The sequence below is a fragment of the Xiphophorus hellerii genome, chromosome 15 (genome assembly GCF_003331165.1).
Source record: "Xiphophorus hellerii strain 12219 chromosome 15, Xiphophorus_hellerii-4.1, whole genome shotgun sequence".
Lineage (NCBI taxonomy): Eukaryota > Metazoa > Chordata > Actinopteri > Cyprinodontiformes > Poeciliidae > Xiphophorus > Xiphophorus hellerii.
The window spans coordinates 13,267,046-13,285,025 of record NC_045686.1 but is presented as its reverse complement, the minus strand read 5'-3'; the positions used below and the strand labels follow the sequence as shown (position 1 = coordinate 13,285,025).

At 38.8% G+C, this 17,980-nt stretch overlaps 1 protein-coding gene across 3 annotated transcripts in view; it reads right to left on the bottom strand.

The window, feature by feature from the left end:
- daam1b (dishevelled associated activator of morphogenesis 1b) overlaps positions 1 to 17,769 on the bottom strand; it is a 48,918-nt gene extending 31,149 nt beyond the window's left edge. For 2 of the 3 annotated variants that reach the window (XM_032585211.1, XM_032585213.1), the window contains exon 1: positions 1,457 to 1,890. The gene's annotated coding sequence lies outside the window, so the exon portion shown is untranslated. Of the gene's footprint in view, positions 1 to 1,456; positions 1,891 to 17,604 lie in introns of those variants that run through there. The other variant, XM_032585212.1, reaches the window with a different exon arrangement.
- Between the last annotated feature and the right edge of the window lie 211 nt (positions 17,770 to 17,980).

The following is a 17,980-nucleotide window of genomic DNA, read 5'->3' as shown; positions in this document are numbered from 1 at the left end:
CGCAATTTATGGTGCCAATAAATGTGGGTAGTACAGTGTAACATATCTCCTAGACGACCAGCAATAAGAGAACTTTGTAATATATTATTATCTGGAAAATGTGTGCTTCTGTCATCAATAGAAATGACTGGCTTCATCGTGAAGCAGACGCGAATGAAAGGAAAGAGGAAAACTTGATGAAAGATCAGAACAAACAGTTGATGAGCCTGTGTATAGATTACAGACTTTGAAAGACTGAGATAAGTAAACCAACAACAGCTAACATCTCAATCTCTTTCTGAGGAGGGAACAGTAAACACTACTGTGTGCACAGCTGCGCACACTCAAACAATACAGACAAATCTATTCCTCATTAATAAAATATGCAACCTGACAGATCGTCAATAAAAGAGCATGAGGAGCATTGCAATATTTCCTACGATACCCCGAGAGGCAGGATGAGCTTAAAAAAAAATCCCTGCCTCTTCCTCAGTTGCTATGGTAACCGGAGCAGTGGGGCACCGGTGCAAGCTGGGTGGGTGATTTAATGTAAGCCCCTTTCCATTGCACATTACCCTCCTTTTTAATCTCTTCTGGATGCTTATAGAGGAAGAAAATAGGATTGCCCCTCTAATTCTGCAGACAAAAACAAGTAACAGCACCGTTAAGGATTACAGGGTAAAAAATCCTGCTTCATCACTATGAGGCACCGCACAATCCAACTGAATCACAAAGACTGACTGTCAGTCCCTTTGTGATGCATGTGATGTGGAGTGCACGCAGCCTCCTGGGAGCAGAACTGGAGAAGTGTGGGCAGGAGCTGGAAATGAGAGGGGAGGACGAGTGGACCTGTCTCCGCTCAAGGTGACTTTCTCTCTTTGACCTGATTTTTTCCACCCCGCCCGTCCCCAGTCATGGAAAAAAAAAAAAAGTATGCCATCCTCCCTCTCTTTGACACTCACTCGATGCTGATAATGGGAGAGAAAACTGGTGGGAGGCAGCCGCCGGTACATGAGAGCACATACTTCTACCACCACCTCCCCCCATCACCATGGCAGTCTTGTCATTACGGGGCATTCCCTGCGTGCACGGCACAACTCTCCCACCGAGAAATGCGCCCGGGGCCCTCACAGGAGTGCCGTGTCATCCTCCCCCCTTCTTTCCGGTTACTACGGCAACACCGCTCCCAGCACCAGCACCTCTCAATTAGACAGACATGACACAATCACCTACGTATCGGTAAGAGGAATCCAGCTGACGCTCTGGTGGTGGAGGGGGGTGGGAGATAAATCAAACCAGCAGCCACAACTCCTCTTAGGCACACTCACAGACTGATAGCCTATAACTATCTGCTGGTCACATGCAGTCCGCGCACACATTCCAGTCAGCAGATAGCCGGCTTCTGCTCCGGCTCTCCGTTTCCTTGCATTCATTTGATTATAGGGTATAAGAGACAGATTTATAGGGCTTGTCTTACCCCGTCCTGTAGAGAGTTTGCCTCTGGTGTGCTCTGGGCATTCCCTTTATATCCTGAGCTCACTGCAGCATCCAGCTCTCTGCAGGCTTGACATAAATAAAACTTGTACGCAGCACACAGAAGAGCATTTCCTTTCGCAAGGTATCTAATCCACACAGGTTCAAAGTCATCAGTAATAAGCACTCTTCAAGAAGCTGCCAAAATATAATATATATAAATAAAAAATATATATATAAAAAAAAAAATCAGTCAAAATGAAAATCCTAAATAGATGGGAGATGGTTTTCTCTGTTAACTAGGGGGCAAATAGGATAAACCTGCCATAAAAGATGGCAACGATTTAAGATCTTGCAAAACAGCCAGCTGGCCAGCGAGAACTTCTTAGGAGATCTTCTCCCTCCCCAGCCTCCTTCTCCACTCCCTTTCTCTGCAGAATGCTTTGGGGGCAAAGGGGACAGGCACAGATGTTACTGGCTTCAAGCCACACCCCTTTTCAACACTCCCAGTTCTAATAGGATGCAGCCGAGGAGTGGCCGCCGCCCAGCTCACTACCTCCCTCCCCCACCTTTAGACGGGGCTTTGGGTAGCTTGTTTAGTGAAGTCTTGTTGGAAAGCTGCAAGATGAGAACAAGACTAAGGTGTAAAACCTGCAGCGCAAATGTGGGTATAAACTGGAAACACACAAGCAGCGATGAAAGGCAGAGGAAGAAAAGGAGAGCAGTAATAAAGAAAAGCTGCTATTATTCTCTACCTTGACATCCTTCTGGTCCCAAAAACACATTTTTGTGCATAAAATTTACATGATCGCAAAAATGTAGCACATTTTCAGCACAATGAAAATATTCAGAGGTTAATCTAGGCAATTCTTGACACTCCCACATGATTTGCAGCACACACATCTAAGCTAATTGCTGACTAACAAAAATCCAGTGGAAACTGCAAAAAACTATTTCCGCTGTAACATGTTGGTCATTCCTCATGTATCTTTTCCAACATAAGACCCTTAGCTCAATCATCAGCACTAATTATTACTTACTCATCTTTTTTCATGCAGTAGGAGAAAAGACAATCAGACATGTCCTCATAAAAGAACAGCCGTTGTCTATCTGATTCAGGCCATAAATGCCTCCTGCCAGCTGTTGGCAAAAGTTGTCATCCATCATTCAGTCACCTATTTTTTATATTAAAAGATGGATCAAGCATTGCTACAGAACATAAATGCTACAACATGACTCAAAACGGGATACCATATCAGTAATAAATTGCCATCAGCCTATTTTTGTAACTTTAATAAAAACACATTTTCGATACAAAAAGAGCTTATGGGAACTTCAACATGGAAGTCAGTCACGGTGAGAGACAGCAATTGTTTGAAACAAAGACATAAAAAAACAGTTTTTCTGCTCTTTCAAATGCTTTTCCTGCACATTTGTCCTTGATAAGCCGCAACAGCGGCAGCTTTTGGTTAGGATTTGTGTCAAATGAGTTACAATTCCAGCCACCACAGGAAAAGCAACAGTTTAAATTAAAAAAATTCAAAGGAGAAACAACATGTTGTTGTGGTAGTTTAAGTAAATAATGTTATGACAGTTACATTATTGTAGTGCTGATAAATTGTCGAGAACCAAACAAGACTGATTACATGTTGAACAGTGAGATGTTTCCATTCACTGCTATTTTGTTTTAAACAACTCCATACCTCACTGATGTAAGTATTCTGGCAACATAGTTATTGGGAGAAAATGGAACGCTGATGCCTATGTGAAATCTACCAGAATTTGACATTTTTCAATTTGAAATGGTCAAAAACAGCCATTTACCAAATTTATTCATTTACAGACACATTTATGAATCAATGCCCAAGTTTGGTGCTCCACATGCAACATCATTCTTCTGCAACTTTCACACTTTTTCAGCTTTGGACATGGAATAAAAGTGTTGTGAACTACAAGACAAATACAACTGAAGAGAAAAATGGATAAAAAATTCTGATATGAGAAGTTATGATCTGAGTTACTTATTAATGTTACTTTCCATGTTTCCAAGATGCTAAAAGTTCAAAATCTCACAGCAGCTGCATTTTCCCACCACTTGGAGATGCCTGCTTATGATATTGCCTTCATCTTCAAGACGTCTGAAGCATTTCCAAGTCACGCATTGAAGTTGGCTGGTACAATTTTGCACCCCCTGAAAAAACGCGGCAAATTTTCCTGTTTAAGCTGGTAACTTTGATCCATGCAGCCGAGCCCGTGTGAAACAGTTTATCTCTGCTGCGCTGGTATAACAGACATCATTGGCAAGCCGAGCCGGTGCAGTCATGAATGGATAACAGTGGAAGCTGTACAGTCCTGGACAGCTGCCTCTGAAAAGAATGGCATGCAGCTGGAATAACAGACAGGACCTGTTCCCATGGAGGACTTCTGTTCTGGTGGGACGCTTCTCCTCTGTCAGTAAAGTGCTACCACTCATGTTTTGTTGACCTCATGCTCACCTGGAACACCAGCAGATGGGCGCATACTGAGGGTGATGACAGTTTCCACGGCTACTAATATTGTCCTACATTTGTGTGCTGTATTAATCTGAAGTTAAAACAACAGAAGCATATCTGAACAAACTAGCTGACATCATTGGTTTTATCCTGGATAAAATATCAAACTTTTACACTTCTGAATATTTTTCCATCACACAGTTTTTAAAAGAGAGTTGCAGATTGTTCATGATTTTTTAAAAGCTGGAGTAGTAGTTATCAAGCTTGATTGACAAAATACATGACAACCTCCAGCTTGAGTCATAGTAGGGCAGAAACTGAAGTAAGAAACGTTCTTTACTTAAAATTCCTGGTAGTGATTAAAAACACCTAAAACATTTCTAATAAGGCGAGAAGAGAGACACAATCAGATTATATTGCTTTTAGAAAAGTACTTTCTCACAATTAATTAGAAAGTAAACAGTAGTAGAAAGTAGACAGGAATTTGATGCTGACTGTGTGATTTCTGAAAAGTTCAGATATAATAAAATGTTTCCTAACAATGTTGTTGCAGTGATTAATAGTTTGTATCATTATTCCTATACATCTTCAAAGTCAGAATTTTTGATTTTTCCAAACCCAAACAACCAAAGGTTTCAATCTCACTTTTTCACCAATTATTTTTTTTTAATACAAAGGTTCAATGTGAATTTACAGCAGATATTTCAACAGAAGACAGACCTTATGGAATATGCATTAATGAATGGAAATAAAACTTTTTGTGAACCATTTAATTTTTTACATTTGTCAATACCTAAATAATGCTTAAATCAAATCTCACACTTTTCCTAGGAAATAGGAGCCCCATATTTTTGAAATTAAAATAAATAAGACTTGCTGAAATTTAAAGCAAAGAATACCAATTAACATAAATAAAAAAAGAAAATTAAAACCTAGCACCTTAAAATATATTTATTGTGAGCTAGCTTGTGATTAACATCCCCCCAAAAATCTAAATCAAGTGCTTCAAACTGAAATGAAGGGGGAGGATATTGCAAAGGGTAATAGCACTGCACAGTATCCACACGTTTCTGTATGGGTGGGGCTGTATCTATAAATTTCAACCACGCAGCCCTTCCCTTGAAGGAGACCCCATCATTGACAAATTAAATGCCAGGATTGGCGAGGGTCCCTCTGGTCTTTACCCACCCTTCAGAAAGCTTGTAATTACCCTCTGAATCAGGTCCATCCCTGAAGGCCCACACAACTCTCTGCATCCGCTCAAGTGCAGCCAAGCCAGTGTAAACAAAAAATGGTAGTGCAATATCTGATGATAGCACTTTATGGGTCAGAAATTCAGAAAGAGAGAGAGCTGGGGTGTGAAAGAAAACAACCAAGCAAAAAAATATGTTTCTAAGTGGGTGCAGCCAACAAGGCAAGTTATGTTAAGGGAATTCTGTGAAAGGCAGGGAGGAGTGTTTTCAATTTATACATTATGACTAAAGAATCTATAATTACACTGTCACTTATCTCACCGAGCTTGTGTTTAACATAGCATTTATGTAGTGTCTTAATGCAAAAAAGATGAGTGTTGTAAAGAGGTAGAAGTGGACCTCAAGTCCAAAAACACCTTATACAAGAGTAGTTACAATACTGTTATTGGTATTGGGATGTGACTTTTTAATAAATAGGAAGTAAGAATCTGCATAACTGAAGATCCATTTGATAAAATATAGGCACTGAATCAAGCCAAAGCTTCAGATGCTACGATTCTAATAGCCATTATTGAGCTGGTTGATTTTACTGTAAAGGTTTGAGCTTACAGTCAAACCTATTGCAGTAAAGTACATTTACAATAAACTTACAGTAAATAAATAGATGTTTATGCATTAGTAGATGCATTTGGCAGAATCGTGAAAAATCAGTTTACTGGCCTACAAGCAAAACAGTATTAGTGCCAAGAAACACACCATTACCACTGTAAGGTATGGTGGTAGTTGTATTATGACGCGGGGATGTTTCTTCTTCAGCAGGGACAGAAAATCTGGTCAGAGTTAATGGGAATTTTGATTGAAGTAAATAAAGGACAGTCCTGGAAGAAAACCTTTTCATAGAGGCAAAAGACTTGGATGGAGGTTGACTAACACTGAACATACGGAGCCATACCTACAATGGAAGTGATTTTGATCAAAGCATGTTTTGTGGTAGGATAAATCTAGGCCTAAATACAATAAAATAAAATAAAAATCTGTGGCATGGCTTGGATATAATGATCACTGATGCGCTCCTTTTAGTTTGACTTGAGCTGTTTTGCAGAGAGGATTGGATAAATATTCCAGTCTGTATATGTGCAAATATTGTAGTACATACCCCAAAAAGACTTGGAGCCATATCACTAGACAGTGGTGGTTCAATAAAGCATTAATTCAGGAGAGATGAAGACAAATGCACACCACACTTTTCAAATGTGTTACTTTGTTCTGGTTTACAAAGTAAAATCCAGAAAAAGAAAAACTTTGACCCTGAGGCTGTGAGAAACTGATTTGTTAATATGAGCTTATGCAACACCAAAACAGAAAACAACACTAAATGTTGAAGTAAAATTAGTCATTTCTGGATCAGAAAACATCTGTATCAGCAAAGGAATCTCAAAAACTCATTCAGAGCTTCTCCATCTATTATCAAGATAAGGACATTTAACTAGCAACTATAAATATATCTACTTTTCAAACATGTCTGGTACATTCTGGACTAAAGGGCTTGGTAAAACAAATTGAAGGCTGTGCCGGAAAAATATGACAACATTAAGCAGCTGCAGAGAAACTGCTTATGGCAGATTGACAGAGTTTGGGGGTTAAAAGGCAGAGAGATTAACTTGCTGATCTGTCCAGATGTAGGCCAGCAGTGAGAAACTGGTGGTTAGGGTTTTCACAAATAGAGAAGCATAAAGTAAGTACTAGAGAGAAGCTAGGATACATACACACCAACAAAATCAAATAGAGTACTGTTAATCCAATATAATCCAATCAGTGCTCAGTCTGCTCTGAGGGTGAAGACAGCTTCAAAGTACTGTTCGGCTATTAGCTACTGACACACAAAGGTGATCAGAGAGTTCATCCACCAGACTAGATCTAAGTGAACAGGGTCTGAGGCCTCATCTGGGCTCATCTTACTCAGCTAACACAGATGTGAAACTGGCTCTTGGCCAGCTGGATTTATGACAGAAGCAAAGTCCTGTGTGAAACAAAGCTGTCATAAAGTGTATCGCAAGGTGTCTGGAATACAAGCTGCTTATCTGTGGTCATAATCTCAGCAGAACAAAGAAACAATATGGAAACAGAAGATAAAACATTTTGCTAACACTGAGCATTGCAAAGGAAAACTTAAACCAAAACATGCAGAGCAGAAAAAAAAAAAAAGGATGTTTGCGGGAGTTTAACAAGGACACCTGGTGTTTAACAGGATTGACCTGGCAGCTTCTGCCCTGCGGCGTCTCAGCAATCAGCTGCAAAACGCAAACGTTAGAAACAAACACCTCTGTGCTCAAAGCAGCTGTATGCTGCAATATACAGTATGTATTACATTCTAAATGCTCAAAGTACAGTTTAACAGAACATTATCCTTTTCGAATGGCTATTTGTGGGGTTGCACAAGACTGAGATAGACCTCGCAAAACAATTAAAAGTGGATAGTATTGTTGTAAAAGTACACTTTTCTTCTCTTTTTCATTTTCAAAGAAAATAAATATTAATATCAGAAGTATCCTGAGTAAATACAAAATGTGGATTTCATTAATTTAGAGAAAAAGCAATCCCAATCAACCATCCCTGTAAAGAGAAAAATAAATGTGTCACTTGTTATATCATAAATCAACTTATTAACTAAATCATTATCTTCAATTTCATTGGTAACACCCCAGCCTTGCTGCCGCCAGATTTATAGAATCATTTCACTTAAACAGAACCTGTTTGACAACATGAAGTTGGCTAAAAGACTGTAGTAACAGATCATGTCCCAGGATGAAAAAAAAACATCCAGAACAGATGAGAGACCAAGTCATTGACATCTATTAGTCTGGAAAGGGTTAAAACGCCATGTCTAAGGCTCCAGTAAACCACAGTGAGAGGCATTATAAACATATGGACAAAACATAAGGAGTGGCTGGCCAACCAAAATTACTCCAAGGACTCAGTCAGGAGGTCAAAGAAGAGCCCGGAACAAGATCTAAAGCACTCCAGCGCTCATTTATTTCTGTTTCAAATTATGGACGTGTTCCAAAACCAAAACCACTGCCAAGAAAAGCAAACAACAAGTCTATCTCACATTAGCCAGAAAACAGCTTGATGAGCACCATACCTTTTGAGAAAATATTTTGTGGAATGGCGAGACAAAGGTGGAACTTTTGGAAGCTGTGCATATCTTTAGACATCTCACTGACAGGCAAATATGATGGTGATAGTATAACGGTTTGGAGCTATCATGCTCCAAACCATTTTAGGTTCTGAAGCTTTGCTGCTTGATGGCGAAAGTCAGGTAGCTCAGATGGTCAATAATCTGAAGCAAACCAGAATGTCCTGCTCTGACTTGTTAACAAAAACAAGGTGAAAGTTTTGGACAGGACCTAGTCCTAGTAAAGTCTGGTCTTAAGTTAAAGTTAATGTGTCATGACATTAAACAGGCATTTGATGCCCAAAGAAACTCTCCAATGTGGCTAAAATTAAGCAATTTTGCAATGACTGGGCCAGTATTCCTAGACATCAATGGAAAAAAACCCAACAACACCAACTATTCGCTTAGATCGCCTTTATATGGTAATAAAGTTCATTAGGTGATGTGAAATATTAATTAATACAAGTACAAAGAGAAGAAATGAATAAACAGGTAAATACTTTTTCACAACATGCCTCATAAGGAACATTATGCTCCAGACGAAGATACTGTCGTCAGATTACTTTGGTGCTATAATAGTTAAGCCGAAGGAATGCTAATCACACAGATATGATGAAGTGTGGGAACCGGTTTCTTTTACCAGCAGCTTAAAGCCGAGTTCAAGGAACCCAAAGCATCTGGAGGATGAACTCACAGATAAGGAGAAAACATTTTGTACCTGAAAATGCTAAGTTTCAGGAAGCATGAAGAGAGCAGCTGAAGTCTGAAAGTAATGCAATGAGTTTGGACTCTAACAGGCAACAATCTGCCTAACAAAGACCTCTTTTTTTAAAACAATTACCAATTCTTCTAATTCATTTAAAATGAGCATGACTACCATTAGTGGTTGTTAAAGGAAATTAAATTAACTAGCAAATATACTATCAACAAGTCAATATAAGCGATAAACAACCAAAAAGAACAGTGATCGAAAGCATCCAATTATACAAATTTGATGCTAAAAACAATAAAGGCGTGACAGATTTCTATTGAAAAAAAGATCTTGAGCTCATGTAAATCAATAATACATTTGAGATGATCAAGTTATGACTGAAGGCAGGCAGAAGGACATAGACTAAACATATTTTTCCATGCATTGCTCTTATAAGTGAACTACAAGTTAGAACATGAGCCCAACTTTCTGCAGGGTGCGGCAACAATCTTAAGCATGCCATGGTCTGGCACAGGCCGTTTTTTGAATACGATATCCATCTGCTTATCAGAGCCAGATACACACAGTTAGCTTTGTGTACAGAGAAGGCACGTGTTGGCGTCAGACCTAATCCCGTCAAAGGAAACAATAAAAAATAAATAAATAAATGAAAAATGATGCATGGCATAATTTGAAAACCACATAATGTTTTCATTATAAATCCACCCTGGAGGCTTACAATTAGACAACTTAGATTTGTGTGGTAATCACAGGAGCTTCATCTAATGCTCATATTTAAATAAGATCCAGATTTCATCTCCAGATCAGATGAAATGTGCATCCCAAGAAGTTCTAGTAGTCCGACTCAAATGTTGTACCTCCTGAGACACATTGTGATTGTAGAAGTTTAACGTGAAACGTGTTATTTTGTTAAAAAATCTGCTATCTGTTAAACATTTCATGCAAATAATCAAGGTCTGTTGTTGCGTGTGGCATAATTGATCCTTTGAAATGTTGAACACGCGTCAGCTTTCAGTAATTGAGCTGCCATTACCAGAATTTCAAGTAGCAGTCTGAACAGATTGAATGTGCTGTCAAGCAAAATGCTGGCAGCCAACCAGCTGGAAGCTTTCCTTCAAAAACAATAAATGTTTGAAAAAAAAAGAAAAGACAGACAGCAGCTCACAGACCCACAGGGGAAAGTCCAACTTTCCAATATTTCTGCTGCAGAACTTACCAGCTATTATATGACCTAGACAAAGGGGCACAGGAGGCGAGCATGGAGTGAAACATGAATCCCTCCAGACCTATTAAACCTCCTCCCTTCTTCTAAAAGCAAACTCTTGGTTAAGGGACTCCCCCTCACACGTGCACACACAGGACCCTCATGCGCCCTTTGTTTGAACGGGCTCCATTGCTGCACTCTTTCCACATCTTGTAGCTGAGCCTCCAACGGGATTAATTTTGATCCTCATTGTCATGATAAGCTAAGGTTTACCTCATTTCGTCCCAGCTGCCAAGAGAGAAGTCATTTTCCAACCTAAACCACTAAAAACAAGTGACCAGTTAATTAAACAAATAAAACTGTACATATAGAAAACAATTAACTGATTCAAATACTTAAGGCTGAACCACAACAAAAGTATAAATGGATTCTCTGTTACATGACAGACTAACAGCTTGAGACAATTAGTCCAAATAACAGGCCTCAGAAGAGGAGAGACCAGTACCCAAAATAGAGTCGTCACTCCATATTGTGGTGAACCATGAGCCACTGATGAGATTTAATGTGGTAGGATGAGATCAGTCATAAAATCTGAGAGACTTCCTGGTTTTGTCACAACTAAATGAAACACGAGGAAGAGTCAGTGAGCCATTTCTCAGCTTTTCTACCTAATCAGTATGTGTTTTATTACATATATATTACAGGTAAGGTGGGTTTTAATTAAAAAGGAAACTATAGTACCTAGAAAAATATAAATTAATTTAAACATTTCAATGTTTGCATTTTTTGTTAAAGAGCACCACAAAACTCAGCATAACTGATGTTCTCTCTGTAAGTTGTAGCAAAATAGCCCCGTTGGATGAGACAGAGAGCTTCAACTTTCCAGTGCTGTCGCAGATTATCAACAGGACCTCCATCTGGACTTTGACTGCAATCCCATGGCATGATGCTGCCGTCAAGTCTGACCTCATTTCACCAGAGCCCCTTCTTTCACATGTTCGCCGTGTCTCCTACATCACTTGTGGAAAATTGAAAACAGGGCAGTTAAATGACTTTCTATTTTTTTCATGATCCCACTGGAAAAAGAGCAAAGGGGCTCAATACTAATGCAGGCCACATTTCGTTGATTTCAAAACTAGTCACAAATAAGCACCATTGTGAGTTGGTCTACCAGATGGTTCTGCAACCTTTACAACCCAGACCAATTTCTGCCACCAGTCCAGCTAAATAAGACTGGTTTAGAGCCGCAAATATTAGATGAGCTTTTGAAAAATTACAACTCATATGTCATTTATTAGATATTTATCTGATTTTTGATAAATATCTAATAAAGGAGATTTGTTCTGATTTTTAAAGAACAATCATTTTATTCCTATGTTTAGCTTTTAAACAATATTAAACTTTTCTAAAAGATGATGGCTAAATTTTCTTACATGGGATGTTGATATTTGCACATAATTTCCAGCCTAATAACAATAGACAGATCTAAATAAATATGACTGGAACTTTTAGTGTCATGTGTGGAAGCTAAATTCTAGGAAAAGAAACTGAAAAACATCTTAGTTTAAAATCTATTTGTAAAGTTTAGTTGCTTCTTTATCCGCCAAAGTTTTAAAGAGCCATTGCGGAAGATCCAAAGAGCCACTTGTGGCTCTGCAGCCACAGGTTACAGACCCCTGGTCAATCACATAAAATCCCAAATTAAAAAAGTTGAAGAGTTGTGAAAATTTTTGAAAGGCTCCATCTCTCTGCATGCATTGCAAGTAGCACAACTGGTACTGCCAGCACTCTCGTGGGTATGGCTACAACAAGTTCAGATTGCCCAAAATAAAATCAGATAGGTCACCCAGTTCTAGATATAAAACCAGAAGGCAAGGTTTGAAACAGAAGGCAATGTGAAGATCTAAGATCTTCACATTAGAGAGGGAGTTAAACCGTGAAACTGCACAAACAGGAACTGGGACGGAGTCTAAAACCCTGACATACTTAATAACTGCAGGTGTTATAGAGCATGGAGGATGATGCAAATGTTGGCATCAACACCGACAATGACATCAGGTTTGTATTCATCCAGCACTCAATGACAGGATATTAAGTCTAACACAGCATAACATCTGCTATGAATGTGTTTCTTCTGTTATTAAGGATGTGGCTCACAAGCATTAAGATGCATTTTCAAAGTTAAAACTGGGCAGAGGACTTCCCATGAAGAATCCATTACTGTGACCTATGAAGTCACTCAGGCTAAAGCCCATTAATGAAACATCTGCCAGCACGGAGTGGCTTTGCTAGGCACTGGGTGTGTTGCCTTTTCACCTCTCAACAATCTGGAGGGTCAAGAGTCAACAGTCTCAAAGAAGGACAACCAGTGTGCTCTTGCTCTGTGGGCTTCTAAACTAACCCGCAGATGGATATGTTAATTATAGTTTATCATGAAAATGGTTGTGTAAAATTCTTACTTAATTTTAAAAAGAAATTGTTAAAACAAGAAGTGATTATATAAATGCAAAACACATTGTGATTATCTAAATAAATGTCATTTTTAGGATTTTTTTTCTTAGTCATTTCAAGGAAAACCTTTAAATCACCAGGTGAAAAATGAAGGAATTCCTGGAGTAAAATTGTTTGTTTTGAGTAGTAAGCCACCTGGATCGGGGCATGCCTCGTCTTGTGATCTGTTAATATAATATAAATAATAATATATTTCCTTTCTTCCTTAACTGCATAACTATCTTAAAAGAAAAAAAAAATCACAAATACATATGCAACTCCTTTATGTTGTTAGTGGCAATGTTTTTTGTTTTCTTTACAATAAATAGTCACATTTTCTGTATTTTTGTCATCAAATAGAATTAGAATTCTTTATTGTCATTGTACAAGAAGGCACAACAAAATTTTTAAAATAGCAGCTCTCGAAACTCATTTAATGGTGTTAGACATGTCCGAATCACCTCAAAGCAAAAATGTTGCTAGTGCATGCTGTGTTTCCCTAAATGCCCACATAGCCTCAGCAATCCTCCAAATATGAGGCTGGGTCTTGGGTGTGGCCAACAACGGTTGTCTAGAAAACAGCTGCCCCAATAACAAGAACAAGTGCAAAGGCAGGGTAGACTTGGGGGTAGGGTGTGGTATGGCAGGGGGTACCATGGTGACAGAGCAGGCCTAAAAGGAGATGGGATGCTAAATGACGCCATTGTCTGGCCCTAGCGAAGCACACCGCTCAAAGAATGGCACATTCAAACAGTCATACAGGCCTATTGTTGTGATGGGCCCACGGAGTAATGCAGGTTCGCACCGATGCCACACGATCCACCACAAATCATGCTGAGTGTGCTTGGTGGGGGGACATGAAACAGAGACTCCATCTGGAACTCCTCCACTCCTGCCAAACAAATCCAGGTGTTTCTATGCGTCATCATCCATAAAAAAAACAGCTGGATTAATTGTGGAGGAGGTTGCTGTGGTTGTGATAAAACAGCTGCTGATAGTGATGTGATCAATATTTTAAAAATGTGATAAAACTGTGATACATTCTCTAAAACTCCACTGCAATAAACACTATACACTACAGATCAGTCAAATAAAGCAAAAAGATTGTGGTTAGAGAAAACGGTAACACCTCACAGAAACTGAACGCCACAATACAAGAGACTGGAAAACTGCACACATGCATGCAGTGGTAGTTAATATTTAACCCCAGAAAAGTTACTGAGGTATATTTACCTACCGGATTTGCAGCCTTAACTTCTGAAAGCCAGCATGTTTTCATTCAGGTGATATCCACTAAATGCTTAAACAAAAAGATCAGACACTGACACACACATTGGGGTTAAACAGGACTCCCCAGCACATGATTTATAGTAACACTGTAACCTATTGTCTTTTCAAACACAGCTTAAGTGTAACACTCACGTTTGAGCTAAAAGAACTTTTTCCTTTTCAATTATGTATTTAAGTAAAGAGAAGACATGTAAAAGAGTGATTAAGAATGACGTTATACACAGAACACCAAACTCAGATCTCAAAGCATCACACAATGGTCCCCCCAAGAAGAAAGTAGAGACTGAAAGTCTCCAGATTTAAGTCCCCGCTCATTGCATATAGATTTAAATAGTCATTTGTCCAGTGATACAGAGGGTGTCAAGATAAATGCTATTAAGAAGCTTCGAGACATAGCAAACAAGTACCCTTTTCGGGGATTGAAAAGCACACAGCACAGTCAATATTTCTGATCATTACCGCACTAATGAATAACTACTAAATTAATTACCACAGAAGTGAATGGAAGCAGCAAAAAATCTCACCCATCTATGCATAATCCATTCATGTTTTACACATTAAGGTTTAACTGCGCAATACTAACATACGCATCAAAATGATAGTTTGAGGACACTGCTCAAACTACACAAGTCTGTCAACAGTAAGTTTTTTAATGATTTATGTCATGTTTGGAAGGTAGTGCTGCACAATGTCTGAAAATTATTAAATTGCATTGCTTATGCTGACAATTGTGATAACAAACACATTTTCTCAGTCATTTTTCAACATTATCTTTTCCACTCTCATGTGGTTTTCACAAATTAGCCACTATAAATGTATATCAGCTATGGGCATCAAGGACAGTTAGAGTCCTTGCAACTTCTACCTATATGCAATGCAGGAAATATAGGACCCTAATAAATATTGTACCCGAGCAATCTGTTTTGATTGCTAAATATTGCAGACATTGAAAATGCCATGACAAATCAGATATATCTTATACAACTCTGTTAGAAGGGAAGCCAAACTACTGAAATACAATCTCTGATTGATTTGGCTCATACATTGAGCAATATAAGCCACAGTTGCAGGTAACTTACTTGTGCAAATATACAGAAGGAACAGTCGAAGAGAACGGCTATTGGTTTAGTTTAATGAACTGAAATGAGGATGTCAGCAGGTGTTTTATACAAACAGATGGCTGATGAAAAGGTCAAAGAATGTCTATTTATGCTTTTCAGGTGTTGTGAAACTTTACGTCACAAACAACACCTGCAGTCAGTTTAATGGTCTCCTGACTCCATTTAAGCTATCAGTTGCTGTGGCCAATATGTGTTGATGGCAAAACCAAATCTGGAAACAATGCAGACAAATGGAGGTCTGTGGAACTCAGCAGTGTTACACAGCTACTCCTTTCCTCTGCCTTTATGGCAGGTATTTAGTTGTTCTATGGTGAACTATCCAGGGAGGCAGCTACACTGTAACACTGTGAGTCCAGTGAAACTTAACATCGATCATTAAATGAGCCCCCCATGTGCTGGTGGTACATGTGCTGACAGGCATACAATGGACTGCCACTGTTAATGGAGTGCCACCTTTGGTCTCTGGCTCACATACTCGATTAAAGGTTTTCATATGAGACAGCTTAATCCATCACCTTGCATCAGGGATTTATTCAGTTATTATCAACTTACTTTAAGCTTCAACTTTGATCATCACAAACTGCAGCAACTAAAAATGAGCCATATGGTCTATGTAAGTTTGAAGAACAAGAGGAACACAAAATCAACAAAAACCCAATGCAAAAAAAACATGAGGGCAGCTGCTATGGTTGAACGCTGTGCTTCTATAGAGGAAGTGATGCCATGATGTGTCATCTGATGTGCTTGAGATTGCACAGAGCTGATTGAGATGATCTGACAGCAAGCAACAAAGTCAACAAACTAAACAAAAAACACTAAGTTGTCACAGCAGCACATGGAATGTTTTTTTTTGTTTGTTTGTTTTCATGAGACGAGCCCAAAGACACATTAAGCGCTTAATGGAAGGAAACGCACCCAGCGCACCCATTTAAAACCCTCGGCCACAATGTACAACCACATACGGGATAATGAACAAAAAATGGCAGAAGTGCATTACAATAAAAACTGCTTCTGATTTAAAATTTGCAAATGTACCATTTTGTTATGTAATTGCTTAGGTGCCAACAAAATAGCTTAAGGCTTAGCAAAAGCGCAGTTTCAACATGAACTAATCATCTGCAAGGTATTCAGAAAAACAAGGTTCTCAGTTTAAATGTCCAGGCCTGTCAGTGCTGATCTTCACCTGCTCGCCTCCCTCTCTGAGCATTAAAGCTGTGGACAAAATAACGTCAGACTTCTCCAGTGTTTACAGTCAAAACACGTCTGCAGATGATACCACAGTGGTAAAGCCTTCTTACAAGCACACACAGGCCCTTCCACCATGTAGAGCTTTTTAATGCTCTGGAATGTAAATCTTTCCTGAATAATGTCCAACTCGGTATAAGACTACAGATAATCTCAGCTGTGGACTCTGAGCAACCTGTGACTGTTTAACTCAGTGAAATTATTTATTTTACAAGACAGAGGTAGTTACTTTATCATGATGGCAAAGTATTAAATGTTTGACAGAGTGGTTAATTTATGAAAGGTTCAAACTTCAAGACTTTAATTAATACTATGATGACGTATCCAAAAAATAGCATCATAAACTCATTTATATGGCTAAAAATAACAGACAGTGAATGAATCTTTGAATCTTAATCACATTAACAGGATATTTAAGGAAAAATGTTTTTATTTAATTCAAAATGTTTTGAACCATAGTTTGAAAGGAATTATTAATTATGACATCTTAATAAAATGTTATGACCAAGAAACATCTAATAATGCGATTGGAAAGTTAGGTAAACAGGTAAAGTAAAATTAAAATAATACAAATAGGTAAATAAATAAATTACATTTAACTCTTAGACAAAAAAACATAAAACAATGACAGAGTTTGAGCATGAATCATCCCAGACATGACAGAGCATGAATCATCCCATATTCCTATATTGAACAAGTATGGATATTTTGGTAAAATAATAGTGCAGTTTGTATTTCCAATGAATATTCATAAGCAACAGAGACCATTCAGATGAATTTCAAGTAACAATGTCAAAGTCCAAGCAGAGTGCAGGTAATATTTAACTGCGGTGCATTTAAAGTAGTTTTCAGAGTCAATAAGCTATGAAACCATTAGAGACTCGTACTACCTTACTGGAAGATCTTTCATCCTGTTTCTAACCTCACTTGTTCAGGCAGGTCAGTTTACCAAAGAAGACAAAAAGTGGGCTAAACGCAAACAAAATATATGCAAATACAAACGTGACTCCTGCCTGCCCCTGTTTATTCCTGTCTGGTAAATATTTTCGTTCCTATTGATTACAAAGTGATCTCGCCCCAGCATTACCACACAGCTCACCGGCTGGCGTCACCGGGCGGCGGTGAGGAGGTCACCAACAACACGGCGACCAAACAAAACGGCCCGGTTCCGGCTTTCCTGCACGCCTTGCGGTGATTACTTTGTTATGGAAAAAAGCACACCGTACTTACCTCGTCAGGTTGGACATTCCTCTAATTTTCTGTGTCCGTGAGTTCATCAGGTACACTAAACAAAAAATAATAAAAAAAAAACACACAAGAGAACAGAAAGCGCTGAACTCAGACGGCTGGAAATGACTCCTCTTGACTGGTTGGTCCGAGCTACGCGTAACCTCATCGGTTTACTCTACCAGGTAATGCGCACGCGTCGTTCAATGTTTACCCCTGTGCCTCATGGGTGTTGTAGTGCTGGGCTTCAGTCACAAATATAAGATTCATTCACCAAGTTTGTGCACACAGACAAGGAATTGGTGTAAGATAAAACTCTCTCTCTCTCTCTCTCTCTCTCTCTCTCTCTCTCTCTCTCTCTCTCTCTCTCTCTCTCTCT